Source organism: Podarcis pityusensis (genome assembly GCF_964106645.2).
Source record: "Podarcis pityusensis genome assembly, contig: HAP1_SCAFFOLD_100, whole genome shotgun sequence".
In the NCBI taxonomy this organism is placed as follows: domain Eukaryota; kingdom Metazoa; phylum Chordata; class Lepidosauria; order Squamata; family Lacertidae; genus Podarcis; species Podarcis pityusensis.
The window spans coordinates 14,183-28,364 of record NW_028293325.1 but is presented as its reverse complement, the minus strand read 5'-3'; positions in this window follow the sequence as shown (position 1 = coordinate 28,364).

Sequence of the window (14,182 nt, the reverse complement as noted above, 5' to 3'; positions counted from 1 at the left end):
TGTACCTTGTATGCGTGTTTAGCCAGCTCCAGGTGCCGCCGCAGCTGATCGTGGACCTCCTGCAACTCCGACGCGAACGCATCTGCTGTCTGCGGCTCCCCCTCCCCCATTCTTTCCAGTCCCGGGAAGGTTCTAGGGTGCCTCCCGTTGTTGGCGAAGAACGGCGTGACCCCCGTGGACACGTGCTTCGTGTTGTTGTAGGCGAACTCGGCGAGAGGCAGGTAATCCACCCACGTCGCAGGCTGTTGATTCGCATAACATCTCAGGTACTGCTGCATGATGGCATTGACCCGCTCCGCTTGCCCGTTGGTCTGCGGGTGTCTAGCCGACGCCAGGTTGATCTTGACGTTCAGGAAGCCCATCAGCCTCTGCCAGAAGTTCGAGATGAACTGTCGCCCTCGGTCGGACAGAATAGACCGCGGCAGACCGTGAACCTTGAACACGTGGTCTATGAACAGTTTGGCGGTTTGTTCCGCCGTGGCCACCTTCGCACACGGAATGAAATGTGCCATCTTGGAGAACAAATCCACCACCACCAGCACAGCCGTCTTGCCCCTCGAGCTGGGCAGATCCGTGACAAAGTCCAGGGCCACTCTCTCCCATGGCTCGAACGGAGTTTGCAGCGGTTCCAGCAGTCCGGCCGGCGGTCTGTGCACTGGTTTGGACCTCTGGCAGGTGTCACACCTCGCCACGTAGTCCGCGACTTCCCCTCTCATTCCGGGCCACCAGAAGTCTCTGGCTACTAATTCCACCGTCTTCTCCTTGCCAAAGTGCCCGGCAGTGGGCGCGTCGTGCAGCTGCTGCAGTACCTTGGCGCGAAGTTCGTCTCCCGGCACGTAGATGGCCCCTTTACGGATGAGCAAACCATCTCGCAGCTGGAACTCGTCGGTCGCTGCCGTGCCCCTGTGCACCTCTGCCATCTTTGCTTGCGCGAAGGAGTCATCCTGCAACGCTCGTCGCACCGCATCCAGGTCAACTGTTGCCGCCGCGCACGCCCACACTGTCGGTGCGAAGATGTGCATGGCGGCCGCTGGCGTTGCCTCCTCCAGATACTGTGGCTTACGGGAGAGAGCATCCGCCATGATGTTGGTGTCCCCCGGGACATACTCTATTCGGAAGTCGAAATTCGCAAAGAACTCAGCCCAACGTATCTGCCTCTGGTTCAGGAACTGTGCCGTGCGCCAGTGCTCTAGATTCTTGTGGTCCGTGCAGACCTGCACCGTGTGCTTGGCGCCGATCAGGAAGTGCCTCCACGCTTTGAACGCTGCATGAATGGCCAGCAACTCCCTGTCCCAGATGGTGTAGTTCTGTTCGGACTTGCTGAGCTTCCTTGAGTAAAACGCTCCCGGCCTCCAAACCCCCTGCGGGTCTTTCTGCAGCAGGACTGCTCCCACGGCTCTGTCTGAAGCGTCTGTCTCCACCCTCATCGGCCTGCTGGGGTTGACATGAAGCAGCTGCTCTTCCGACGCGAAGAGACGCTTGAGTGCCTGAAAGGACTGCTCCGCCTGCTCTGTCCAGATGAACTTCTTTTTCTTGGAGCTGAGCGTGTCCGTGATGGCCGCTGTCTGCATCGCAAAGCCTTTGATAAACTTGCGATAGAAGTTCGCGAAGCCGACAAAACGTTGGACCTCCTTCCGGTTGCGTGGGCTTTTCCAATCCAACACTGCTCGGACCTTGGCGCTGTCCATGGCGAGCCCTTTATCAGACAACTTGTAGCCCAGGAAATCCACCTCCGTCACGTCGAATTGGCACTTCTCCAGCTTGGCGTAAAGCCTATGTTGCTGTAGCCTGCTCAGCACTTCCTTGACGTGTCTGTCATGCTCCTGCTGCGATTCCGAAAAGATCAGGATGTCATCCAAGAAACAGACGCACGTCTTGTAGAGGAGCCCCGCCAACACGTGATGCATGAAAGCTTGAAAAACGTGGGAGCCATTTTGCAATCCAAAAGGCATAACTCTATATTCGTAGGTGCCCAGGGGCGTGAACATGGCTGTCTTCCACTCATCTCCCTCCCGCATGCGAATGAGGTTGTATGCCCCTCGCAGGTCCAACTTGGTGAACACTCTGCCCTTCCGTACCTTTGCGAGGAGGTCGTCGATTCGGGGCATGGGGAAGTCCGATGGCTTGGTCACACTGTTCAAGATGCGAAAGTCCACTACAAGTCTTTTTTGGGGCGTGTCCCTCTTCTTAACAAAGAATACCGGACTGCCCCCCGCTGCCTTGGACTCTCGGATGAAACCGCGCTCCAAATTATGATCTATGAACTCTTTGAGTTCCTGCAGTTCGTCCTCAGACATGGAATACAGCTTCCCTTTGGGCAGCGCCGCCCCCGGCAGCAGGTCAATTTTGCAGTCATATGGTCTGTGGGGGGGTAGCCTGTCTGCCTCCTTCTCGCAGAAAACCTCCAAAAATTCTGCGTACTTGTGGGGAACCGCTTGCAGCGTGCCTAGCTGCAGCTGTGACTCCTCTTCCTCTCCTTCCTGCCTGGGCACGATGCAGTGTTCAGCGCAAAAGGAAGAGCCGAAGGTCAGCTGCCTCTGGTACCAAGCCAGCGTCGGGCTGTGCTTGTCCAGCCAACTCATGCCCAATACAATGGGCGTGTCCGATAGTTGAGTGACATTGAAGCTGATGATTTCCCTGTGATTCCCAAGTCGCATCACCATTGGTGGCGTCTGCTTCACCACTTGCCCCCCTAGCAGCTCCCTGCCATCCACCGTGACAACCTGCAGGGGCAGCGTGGCAGGCAGCAACTGTATAGCGTGCCGGTCGACAAAGTCCTGCCCTATAAAGTCCGCATTGCTTCCGGAGTCAATGGTGATTGGCACGTCCATGGTGATTCCATTGGGCAGCTGGAGCGACGCGGTGAGCCTCACTACCGGTTTGGGCGGGAGGGGGTCCATGGGCTGTAAAATCTCTGGGGACTGCTTCACTGACACGTCTGGCTGGGCCCCAGTGCCTCTTCCAACCAGACTCCGTCGTTTCCCTGCTGTGGTTGTCCTTGCTGCGTTGCTGCAGTTACCATTGCTGAGGCTGCAGTGTGCTTGTGGAGCCTCTGGGGACACTCTTTCGCCATATGCTGTGGATCATCGCAGATGTAACACTTCCTGTTCCCTCTAGGAGGCTTCGCTTTCACTGCTGCCGGTGCTAGGGCTCTGGCTGCTGACTGAGCCCTTGCACCTCCAACCTCCATAGGTTCCGCTCCTCCTCCTGGCGGAGGCGTGGATTGCGCACGCGCTGCTTCTCTGGGAAGGAAGGAGGAGCCCCTGGCTGGTTCGCGCCCTCCACGCCCTTCGTCCCTGCTCCACGGACGTCCTTCCAGCCGCACCCCCACCGCCAGCGCCCTCTGAACGATCTCCTGCGTGGTCCGGGGTCTCTCCCCCCTCGCAATTTCATCTTTAACCGAGCCGTGCAATCCCTCCCAAAACAGGTCTCTTACAGGAGCCGAATCTCTGTCCCATTCCAGAGCACTGACCAAAGCGAAAAAGCGGGCATGGTACTGCCTTACGCTGGCCCTCCCTTGCTTCAGTCCATGTATCTGCTGCCGAGCAAGATCCACGTCAATGCTTGACAAAAAGCACCCATCCATCGCTTTAATAAAGGCATCCGCGTTTTGGAGCGCCGGATCCTTATCTCTCCACAAATTGCGCAGCCATGCTTTAGCATCTCCATGCAAATGGGACATGATGAATCCCACCTTCTCTTGCTCATCTCTAAAGTCTTTGTTCAGCAGTTGCAGTGCACACATTACATCTGCTCTAAAGTTGGGGTACTGTTGCAAATTCCCATCGAAGTGAGAGACCAAACCGCCTGTTCGTCTCCCCAACCCAATCCCCTCCGGTTTGGGTGTCAGTTGCCCTTGCTTCGTAAGCACTTCCAACCTGACCTGGAGATCCCTGTAGGCGGCAGCTGCGTCCTCCTCTCTCTTCCTGGATGCAAGAGCCTCGGCATTCAGGCGCGACACTGCTTCTCTGAGTTCCACTATCTGCTGTTCGGCCGTCATGTTGTCTGCCGTTCGTGAGCTCGCTAGTAGGCACCCGCTTTCTCTCCTCTCCGCGAGGCTGTAGATGCCCACAATTTAGGAGATGGAGCTTACTGTCAGAGTTGCTTCCAGATCCTAGCTCACAGAGGATCACGCTAGCCAGCGATCATTAAATAAAAGTCTTTATTGAGTTACAGTTTCCATTCTCAAGCTGCTGCGTGCAACCCTACGTCTCATGGTTAGATCGGCGAAGCTCCATCTGAGTCTCCGCCCCTTGTACACCAACTTAATATCCTAGCCTTGCTCCACCTTTTCCGCCTGACTGTTCTTCTCTGGGTCCCTCTGCCCCCCGGGGTCTCTTCCTTCCGGGATTCCTCTGACGCTGACGCTGACCCCCCTGACTCTTCTCCCTCCTTTCGGCGGGCTTTAGGACCTGGCTCCCTTTCCGGGCTGCCTACTGCGCCACCTTCCTGTGCATTTGAACTTGGCACGCGCGCCCAACCTTCCACCTTCCGTCTGACCGTTTCTTCGCTCCCCGATGGAGGTGTGGCCACTCCTGACTCGTGCCCTCCCCCCTGTTGTGAGCTGCCAGCGCTTGATCCCTGGCGCCCTTCCTCTTCCCTGCTCTCTGGCGGTGACGCTGGTCCTGATTTCCAACTGCTCCCCTCTGAGTCCCCTCTGGCTCTATCTTCCTGGGGTGTCCCCCTAGGCTCCCCCCTTGCCCTGGCCACTGGTGCTCCTTTCTGTGAATCTTCTGATTCACTGGAAAGACTCGGAGATCTCGGGTCGTCGTCATCACTCATCTTTTCTTCTGCCTCCTCTCCCTCGCTCTCTGTTTCCTCCCTTGCCCTTGCCTCTGCTCCTGAACCCCTGACAAGAGCTTTATCATCTTTTTATGTAGATGGAACCCAAAAGACCTTTTTGCTTTGGTTGGGGGTGATTCTGGTGCACACCCTAAAAATATCATGCGAATTGAAATAAGCCCAAAGTTTATTCGTCTTCTTTCTACGCATATGGAAGCGAAAAGACAGTAATGTGTTATTTTTGTCTGCATACACACATTTTGCGATTTCTGGGTCAATGTGCATTAACAGCAAAGAACACGACTTGAAATAAGCGAAATCCAAGATTCTTCATTCTATGCAGCTGGAACCCAAAACAACCTGTTTGGCTTTGTTTATAATAGCTTTGCTATTTGTGCATGAATAAACACCGAAAGAACAATCCAAGCTTATTTCTTTCTTTTGAGATTGAACCAAAACATCAATGCTTGGTTTTTGAGTGAATGTGCATTCTAACCCCAAAAACACCAATCTGAAATTAGCCCAATCAGAGCTTTATGTTCTTCTTTTTATGTAGATGGAACCCAAAAGAACTTCTCGCTTTGGTTGGTTGTGATTCTGGTGCACACCCAAAAACACCATGCAAATTGAAATAAGCCCAGTCAAAGCTTATTCGTCGTCTTTCTACGCATATGGAAGCGAAAAGACGGTGTTGTGTTATTTTGGTCTCATTACACACACTTTGCGATTTCTGGGTCAATGTCCATTAACAGCAAAGAACACGACTTGAAATAAGCGAAATCCAAGATTCTTCGTTCTATGTAGCTGGAAACCAAAACAACCTGTCTGGCTTTGTTTAGGCTTATTACACTTCGCTTTGCTATTTGTGTGTGAATGAACACCGAAAGAACAATCCAAGCTTATTCATCCTCTTTCTGTTGAGATGGAACGAAAAGAACAATGCTTGATTTGGGCTGATAACAAACATCTCCCTCTGCGATTTTGGGGTGAATGTGCGTTCTAACCCCAAAAACAGCAATTTGAAATAAGTCCAATCAGAGCTTTATCATCTTCTTTTTATGTAGATGGAACCCAAAACACCTTTTTGCTTTGGTTGGGGGTGATTCTGGTGCACACCCAAAAAACACCATGCGAATTGAAATAAGCCCAATCAAACCTTATTCGTCTTCTTTCTACGCATATGGAAGCGAAAAGACGGTGTTGTGTTATGTTGATCTGAATACACACACTTTGCGATTTCTGGCTCAGTGTGCATTAACACCAAAGAGCACGAAATAAGCGAAATCCAAGATTCTTCTTTCTATGTAGCTGGAAACCAAAACAACCTGTTTGGCTTTGTTTAGGATTATTGCAGTTCGCTTTGCTATTTGTGGGTGAATGAACACCGAAAGAACAATCCAAGCTTATTCGTTCTCTTTCTATTGAGATGGATCCAAAACACCTATGCTTGATTTGGGCTGATAACAAATATGTCACTGCGATTTTTGGGTGAATGTGCATCCTAACCCCAAATTTGAAATTAGCCCAATCAGAGCTATATCATCTTCTTTTTATGTAGATGGAACCTGTCAGGGGTTCAGGGACAGAGGCACAGGGTAGGCAGGAGATGGAGAGCGATGGGGATGAATCCCAGGACAGCGAGGAAGAGGATGACAATGACTCTAGAGATTCCATGAGTCTTTCCAGCGAATCAGAGGATTCCCAGAAGGGGGCGCCGGTGGTCAAGGCCAGGGGAGCCCCAGGGGGGACGTGTCAGGAGCAGGGGGCCAGCGGGGGATCCCAAAGTGGCAGCTGGGCGTCAGGACCAGCCTCCCCGCCAGAGTGCAGCGAAGGGGGTGGAGGTTTCAGTGTATCAGGGGAAGCGGCTCCGGCAGCAGAGAAAGGAGGGAGGTCGGAGCAAGCCACCCTCCCGGAAGGGGAGGGGAGTAGTGAAGGGAGTAGTGTAGCTGTTAAAAGGAAGGTTAGAGGTTGGGCGCGCTCGCCAAGTTCAAATGTAGAGGCGCGCGGAAGTACAGGGAGCCCGGAGGAGGGGCCAGGTCCCAAAGCCCGCAGGAGGGGGCAAGAGCAGTCTGATTCCGCGTCAGAGGAATCCAGGAGGGGCGAAACCCCAGCGGGCAGAAAGACCCTGCAGAAAAGGAAAGAGAGAAAGAGGTGGAGCAGCGCAAGCCTCTTAAACTGGTGCAGGGGAGGGACGGATTCAGAGGGGACTTCAGCGGTCTAAGCCTAGCAGACGTAGGGCTGCGCGCCTCGGATGTGAAGCAAACAATGAACTGCAATAAACACTTTTGTATATAAGAAGAGATAGGTGTTGGTCTTTTGTGAGCTGAGACTTGAGGCAGCCCTGACAGTAAGTCCCCTCTCACAAACCGCAAAAATTTTTTTTTGCAAAGCTCACGAAGTTTGGCAAACATGACTACTGAGGAGCAGATAACGACCCTGCAAAACGCAGTCGCTGAACTCTCCGTTGCAGTACGGGTCTCTCAGAAGACAGTTGCCGAAGCAGACGCGCGATGCCAGGATCTGCAAGCTAGGTGGGATCAGGCGTGCAAAGAGGGGTTCCCGGGGTCCAGAACAGAGGGAATCGGACTCGGACGGAGGGGGGGCAATTTAGTAGCCCACTTCGATGGGAACCTGAAGCATTATCCCAATTTCAGAGCAGACGTCGTATACGCGCTGCATTTGCTTCGAAAAGACTTCAAAGATGAGGAGGAGAAAGTAGGCTTTATTGTGTCCCATTTGCATGGGGAAGCTAGAACCTGGTTACGCAATTTGTGGCGCGAAGATGGTCTTGCCCGCAGGGACTCTGACGAATTTATCAAAGACATGGACGCTTGCTTCCAATCTACCGTTGACGTTGATGTGGCGCGCCAGGAGATGCATGGATTGCGGCAGGGCAAGGCTACAGTGCGTCAGTACCATTCTCGCTTTTTTGCATTGCTGAATGTGCTGGGCTGGGAAAAGGACTCCCTGGCAGTGAGAGACTTGTTCTGGGAGGGGCTTCATGGCTCAGTAAAAGATGAGCTGGCTAGGGGAGACAGACCTCAAACCCTAGCAGACGTCGTGCAGAGGGCACTCACGATAGGGGTGCGCCACGAAGAACGCCCTTGGCACAGTGAGGAGGGGCGTCACGTCCGCCCACCAGCTAGAGCGCCTCCTTTTCTTCCCAGGGACCTGGGACGTACAAATCCCTCGCCTATGCTGAAGGGAGGGGAGGAACCAATGGAGCTGGGTGGTGCAAAGGCTCAGACAGCTGCCGGAGCCTCAGCGTCCGGAGCAGTCAAGGCGAAGCCTCCTAGAGGGACCAGGAAGTGTTACATCTGTGACAGTGCACAGCACATGGCTAAAGAGTGTCCCCAGAGGCTTCAGAAGCACACTGCAGCCTTAGCAACAGTAACAGGGGAAGCGTTCCAAGGAGAACAGTTTCAGGGAAACGAGAATGCCTGGCTGGAAGCAGAGATGCTGGGGCTCCGCCAGGCAAGTCAGTGAAGCAGTCCCCAGCGCTTTTGCAGCCTACAGACCCCTTACCACCCAAGCCAGTGGTGCAGCTCACTGCTACTCTCCAGCTACCTAATGGACTCACCCTGGAAGTCCCCATTACGATTGACTCAGGGAGCAACGCAGACTTCGTGGGGATGCAGTTCATCAAGCAGCATCACATAGCGCTACTACCAGCCACGCTGCCTCTGAACGTCGTCACGGTAGATGGCAGGAAGTTGCTGGGTGGGCAAGTGGTACAACAGACGCCACCCATGCTGCTGAAAATTGGGAATCATCGCGAGGTCATCAGTTTCAATGTCACCCAACTGTCAGACACGCCTATAGTGTTAGGCATGAGTTGGCTGGATAGACACAGCCCATCATTAGCGTGGTACCAGCGGCAGCTCACCTTTGGCTCGTCCTACTGCGCACAACATTGCATCCAGACCGGCCAGGAGGAGGAGGGCCAGGAGGAAGGGCAACAGTTGCATCTAGGCATGGTGCAGGCAGTGCCCCACAAGTACAAGGGGTTTTTGGAGGTCTTCTGCGAAAAGGAAGCTGACCAATTACCACCCCACCGGCCCTACGACTGTGCAATTGACCTCTTACCAGGGGCGACGCTACCGACTGCGAAGCTGTATTCCATGTCTGAAGATGAGATGCAGGAACTCAGGGAGTTCATAGATCACAATTTGAAGCGGGGATTCATCCGAGAATCCAAGGCAGTGGGGGGCAGTCCTGTGTTTTTCGTGAAGAAGAAAGACACGCCCCAAAAACGGCTCATTGTGGACTATAGGGCCATAAACTCGATGACAAAGCCCAAGGCCTTCCCCATGCCCAAGATTGACGACCTGCTCGCGACGGTGAGGAAGGGGAGGATCTTCACCAAGTTGGATCTACGCGGATGACAGCGGAGCATACAATCTAATACGCATGAGGGAAGGTGACGAGTGGAAGACGGCCATGTTCACGCCGCTGGGCACCTATGAATACAGAGTTATGCCGTTTGGTCTCCAAAATGGCTCCCACTGTTTCCAAGCATTCATGCACCACGTGCTAGCAGGACTCCTCTACAAGAAGTGCGTATGCTTCCTCGACGACATTCTGATCTTCTCAGAATCGCAGGAGACTCACGAGAGAGACGTAAAGGAGGTCCTGCAGAGGCTACGGGAGCACAGACTCTACGCCAAACTGGAGAAGTGCCAGTTCGACGTGACGGAGGTGGATTTCCTGGGCTACCGGCTGTCCGACAAGGGACTAGCCATGGACAGCGCCAAAGTCCGCGCGGTGTTGGACTGGAATAGCCCGCGCAATCGGAAGGAGGTCCAGAGGTTCGTCGGTTTCGCCAACTTTTACCGCAAGTTCATCAGGGGTTTCGCGAAAGAGACGGCAGCTATCACGGACACCCTCAGTTCCAAGAAGAAAAAGTTCACCTGGACGGACCAGGCGGAGCAGTCCTTCAGGAGACTTAAGAGTCTCTTCGCGTCCGAAGAACAGCTGCTACACGTGAATCCCGGCAGGCCCATGCGGGTTGAGACTGACGCATCTGACAGAGCAGTGGGGGCCGTCCTCTTGCAGGAAGATCCACAAGGGAACTGGAGGCCCTGCGCTTTCTATTCCCGGAAGCTCAGCAAGTCGGAACAGAACTACACCATCTGGGACAGGGAGTTGTTGGCCATCCACGCGGCTTTCAAGGCGTGGCGGCACTTCCTCATCGGAGCCAAGCACACCGTGCAGGTCCGTACGGACCACAAGAACCTAGAGTATTGGCGCACGGCGAAGCTCCAGAGCCAGAGGCACATGAGATGGGCGGAGTTCTTTGCGGATTTCGATTTCCGGATAGAGTATATCCCGGGAGACAACAACGTCATAGCGGATGCGCTCTCCAGGAAACCGCAGTATCTCGAGTAAGTGGCACCAGTGGCAGCCAGGCACATTTTCGCACCGCAAGCGTGGGCGTGCGCTTCCGCCGCCGTGGACCTGGACGCGGTACGCCGCGCGCTACAGTCGGATCCGTTAGCACAATCCAAGATGGAGGAGGTGCGACGAGGGACAGCAAAGGACGGCGAATTCCAGATACGCGACGGCCTGCTGACCCGCAAAGGTGCTCTCTACGTGCCGGGAGACGATCTCCGCGCGAAGGTTTTACAGCAGTTACACGACGCACCCAGCGCGGGTCACTTCGGCAAAGAAAAGACGGTGGACTTAGTAGCCAGAGACTTTTGGTGGCCCCAGATGCGGGGAGAGGTCGCGGATTACGTCGCCAGGTGTGACACTTGTCAAAGGTCCAAGCCAGTGCACAAGAAGCCAGCGGGATTGCTGGAACCACTGGAGACGCCACTACAGCCGTGGGAAAGGGTGGCGCTGGACTTTGTTACTGATCTGCCCAGTTCGCGGGGCAAGACGGCGGTGCTTGTGGTTGTAGATCTGTTCACCAAGATAGCGCACTTCATTCCTTGCGCGAAGGTGGCAACAGCGGAACAGACCGCCAAGCTGTTCATAGACCACGTGTTCCAGGTGCACGGCTTACCGCGGTCCATCCTGTCCGACCGGGGTCGCCAATTCATTTCCAGTTTCTGGCAGAAGCTCCTGGGCATCCTGAATGTCAAGATCAACTTAGCGTCGGCGAGACACCCGCAAACCAACGGCCAAGCGGAGAGGGTCAACGCCATCATGCAGCAGTACCTGCGATGTTACGCCAATCAAAAGCCTGCAACTTGGGTGGACTACTTACCGATGGCCGAGTTTGCCTACAACAACACGAAGCACGCGTCAACGGGGGTGACACCGGTCTTCGCCAACAATGGGCGACATCCCAGAACCTTCCCGGCGTTGGAGACAACGACGCAGGGGGAGTCGCAGGGAGCTGAGCATTTAGCAGCAGAATTGCAGGAGGTCCACGAGGAGCTACGACGGCACTTGGAACTAGCTAAACACGCCTACAAAGTGCAGGCAGACAGGCACAGGAGGGTTGGGCGCGCGCGCCAAGTTCAAATGTAGAGGCGCGCGGAAGTACAGGGAGCCCGGAGGAGGGGCCAGGTCCCAAAGCCCGCAGGAGGGGGCAAGAGCAGTCTGATTCCGCGTCAGAGGAATCCAGGAGGGGCGAAACCCCAGCGGGCAGAAAGACCCTGCGGAAAAGGAAAGAGAGAAAGAGGTGGAGCAGCGCAAGCCTCTTAAACTGGTGCAGGGGAGGGACGGATTCAGAGGGGACTTCAGCGGTCTAAGCCTAGCAGACGTAGGGCTGCACGCCTCGGATGTGAAGCAAACAATGAACTGCAATAAACACTTTTGTATATAAGAAGAGATTGGCGTTAGTCTTTTGTGAGCTGAGACTTGAGGCAGCCTTGACAGTAACCCTAACCCCTAAACCCTAACCCTAACCCCTAAACCCTAACCCTAACCCTGCACGGTGTGCTTGGCTCCGATGATGAAGTGCCGCCACGCCTTGAAAGCCGCGTGGATGGCCAACAACTCCCTGTCCCAGATGGTGTAGTTCTGTTCCGACTTGCTGAGCTTCCGGGAATAGAAAGCGCAGGGCCTCCAGTTCCCTTGTGGATCTTCCTGCAAGAGGACGGCCCCCACTGCTCTGTCAGATGCGTCAGTCTCAACCCGCATGGGCCTGCCGGGATTCACGTGTAGCAGCTGGTCTTCGGACGCGAAGAGACTCTTAAGTCTCCTGAAGGACTGCTCCGCCTGGTCCGTCCAGGTGAACTTTTTCTTCTTGGAACTGAGGGTGTCCGTGATAGCTGCCGTCTCTTTCGCGAAACCCCTGATGAACTTGCGGTAAAAGTTGGCGAAGCCGACGAACCTCTGGACCTCCTTCCGATTGCGCGGGCTATTCCAGTCCAACACCGCGCGGACTTTGGCGCTGTCCATGGCTAGTCCCTTGTCGGACAGCCGGTAGCCCAGGAAATCCACCTCCGTCACGTCGAACTGGCACTTCTCCAGTTTGGCGTAGAGTCTGTGCTCCCGTAGCCTCTGCAGGACCTCCTTTACGTCTCTCTCGTGAGTCTCCTGCGATTCTGAGAAGATCAGAATGTCGTCGAGGAAGCATACGCACTTCTTGTAGAGGAGTCCTGCTAGCACGTGGTGCATGAATGCTTGGAAACAGTGGGAGCCATTTTGGAGACCAAACGGCATAACTCTGTATTCATAGGTGCCCAGCGGCGTGAACATGGCCGTCTTCCACTCGTCACCTTCCCTCATGCGTATTAGATTGTATGCTCCGCGTAGATCCAACTTGGTGAAGATCCTCCCCTTCCTCACCGTTGCGAGCAGGTCGTCAATCTTGGGCATGGGGAAGGCCTTGGGCTTTGTCATCGAGTTTATGGCCCTATAGTCCACAATGAGTCTTTTTTGGGGCGTGTCCTTCTTCTTCACGAAAAACACAGGACTGCCCCCCACTGCCTTGGATTCTCGGATGAATCCCCGCTTCAAATTGTGATCTATGAACTCCCTGAGTTCCTGCATCTCATCTTCAGACATGGAATACAGCTTCGCAGTCGGCAGCGTCGCCCCTGGTAAGAGGTCAATTGCACAGTCGTAGGGCCGGTGGGGTGGTAATTGGTCAGCTTCCTTTTCGCAGAAGACCTCCAAAAACCCCTTGTACTTGTGGGGCACTGCCTGCACCATGCCTAGATGCAACTGTTGCCCTTCCTCCTGGCCCTCCTCCTCCTGGCCGGTCTGGATGCAATGTTGTGCGCAGTAGGACGAGCCAAAGGTGAGCTGCCGCTGGTACCACGCTAATGATGGGCTGTGTCTATCCAGCCAACTCATGCCTAACACTATAGGCGTGTCTGACAGTTGGGTGACATTGAAACTGATGACCTCGCGATGATTCCCAATTTTCAGCAGCATGGGTGGCGTCTGTTGTACCACTTGCCCACCCAGCAACTTCCTGCCATCTACCGTGACGACGTTCAGAGGCAGCGTGGCTGGTAGTAGCGCTATGCGATGCTGCTTGATGAACTGCATCCCCACGAAGTCTGCGTTGCTCCCTGAGTCAATTGTAATGGGGACTTCCAGGGTGAGTCCATTAGGTAGCTGGAGAGTAGCAGTGAGCTGCACCACTGGCTTGGGTGGTAAGGGGTCTGTAGGCTGCAAAAGCGCTGGGGACTGCTTCACTGACTTGCCTGGCGGAGCCCCAGCATCTCTGCTTCCAGCCAGGCATTCTCGTTTCCCTGAAACTGTTCTCCTTGGAACGCTTCCCCTGTTACTGTTGCTAAGGCTGCAGTGTGCTTCTGAAGCCTCTGGGGACACTCTTTAGCCATGTGCTGTGCACTGTCACAGATGTAACACTTCCTGGTCCCTCTAGGAGGCTTCGCCTTGACTGCTCCAGACGCTGAGGCTCCGGCAGCTTTCTGAGCCTTTGCACCACCCAGCTCCATTGGTTCCTCCCCTCCCTTCAGCATAGGCGAGGGATTTGTACGTCCCTGGGAAGAAAAGGAGGCGCTCTAGCTGGTGAGCGGACGTGACGCCCCTCCTCACTGTGCCAAGGGCGTTCTTCGTGGCGCACCCCTTTCGTGAGTGCCCTCTGCACGACGTCTGCTAGGGTTTGAGGTCTGTCTCCCCTAGCCAGCTCATCTTTTACTGAGCCATGAAGCCCCTCCCAGAACAAGTCTCTCACTGCCAGGGAGTCCTTTTCCCAGCCCAGCACATTCAGCAATGCAAAAAAGCGAGAATGGTACTGACCCACTGTAGCCTTGCCCTGCCGCAATCCATGCATCTCCTGGCGCGCCACATCAACGTCAACGGTAGATTGGAAGCAAGCGTCCATGGCTTTGATAAATTCGTCAGAGTCCCTGCGGGCAAAACCATCTTCGCGCCACAAATTGCGTAACCAGGTTCTAGCTTCCCCATGCAAATGGGACACAATAAAGCCTACTTTCTCCTCCTCATCTTTGAAGTCTTTTCGAAGCAAATG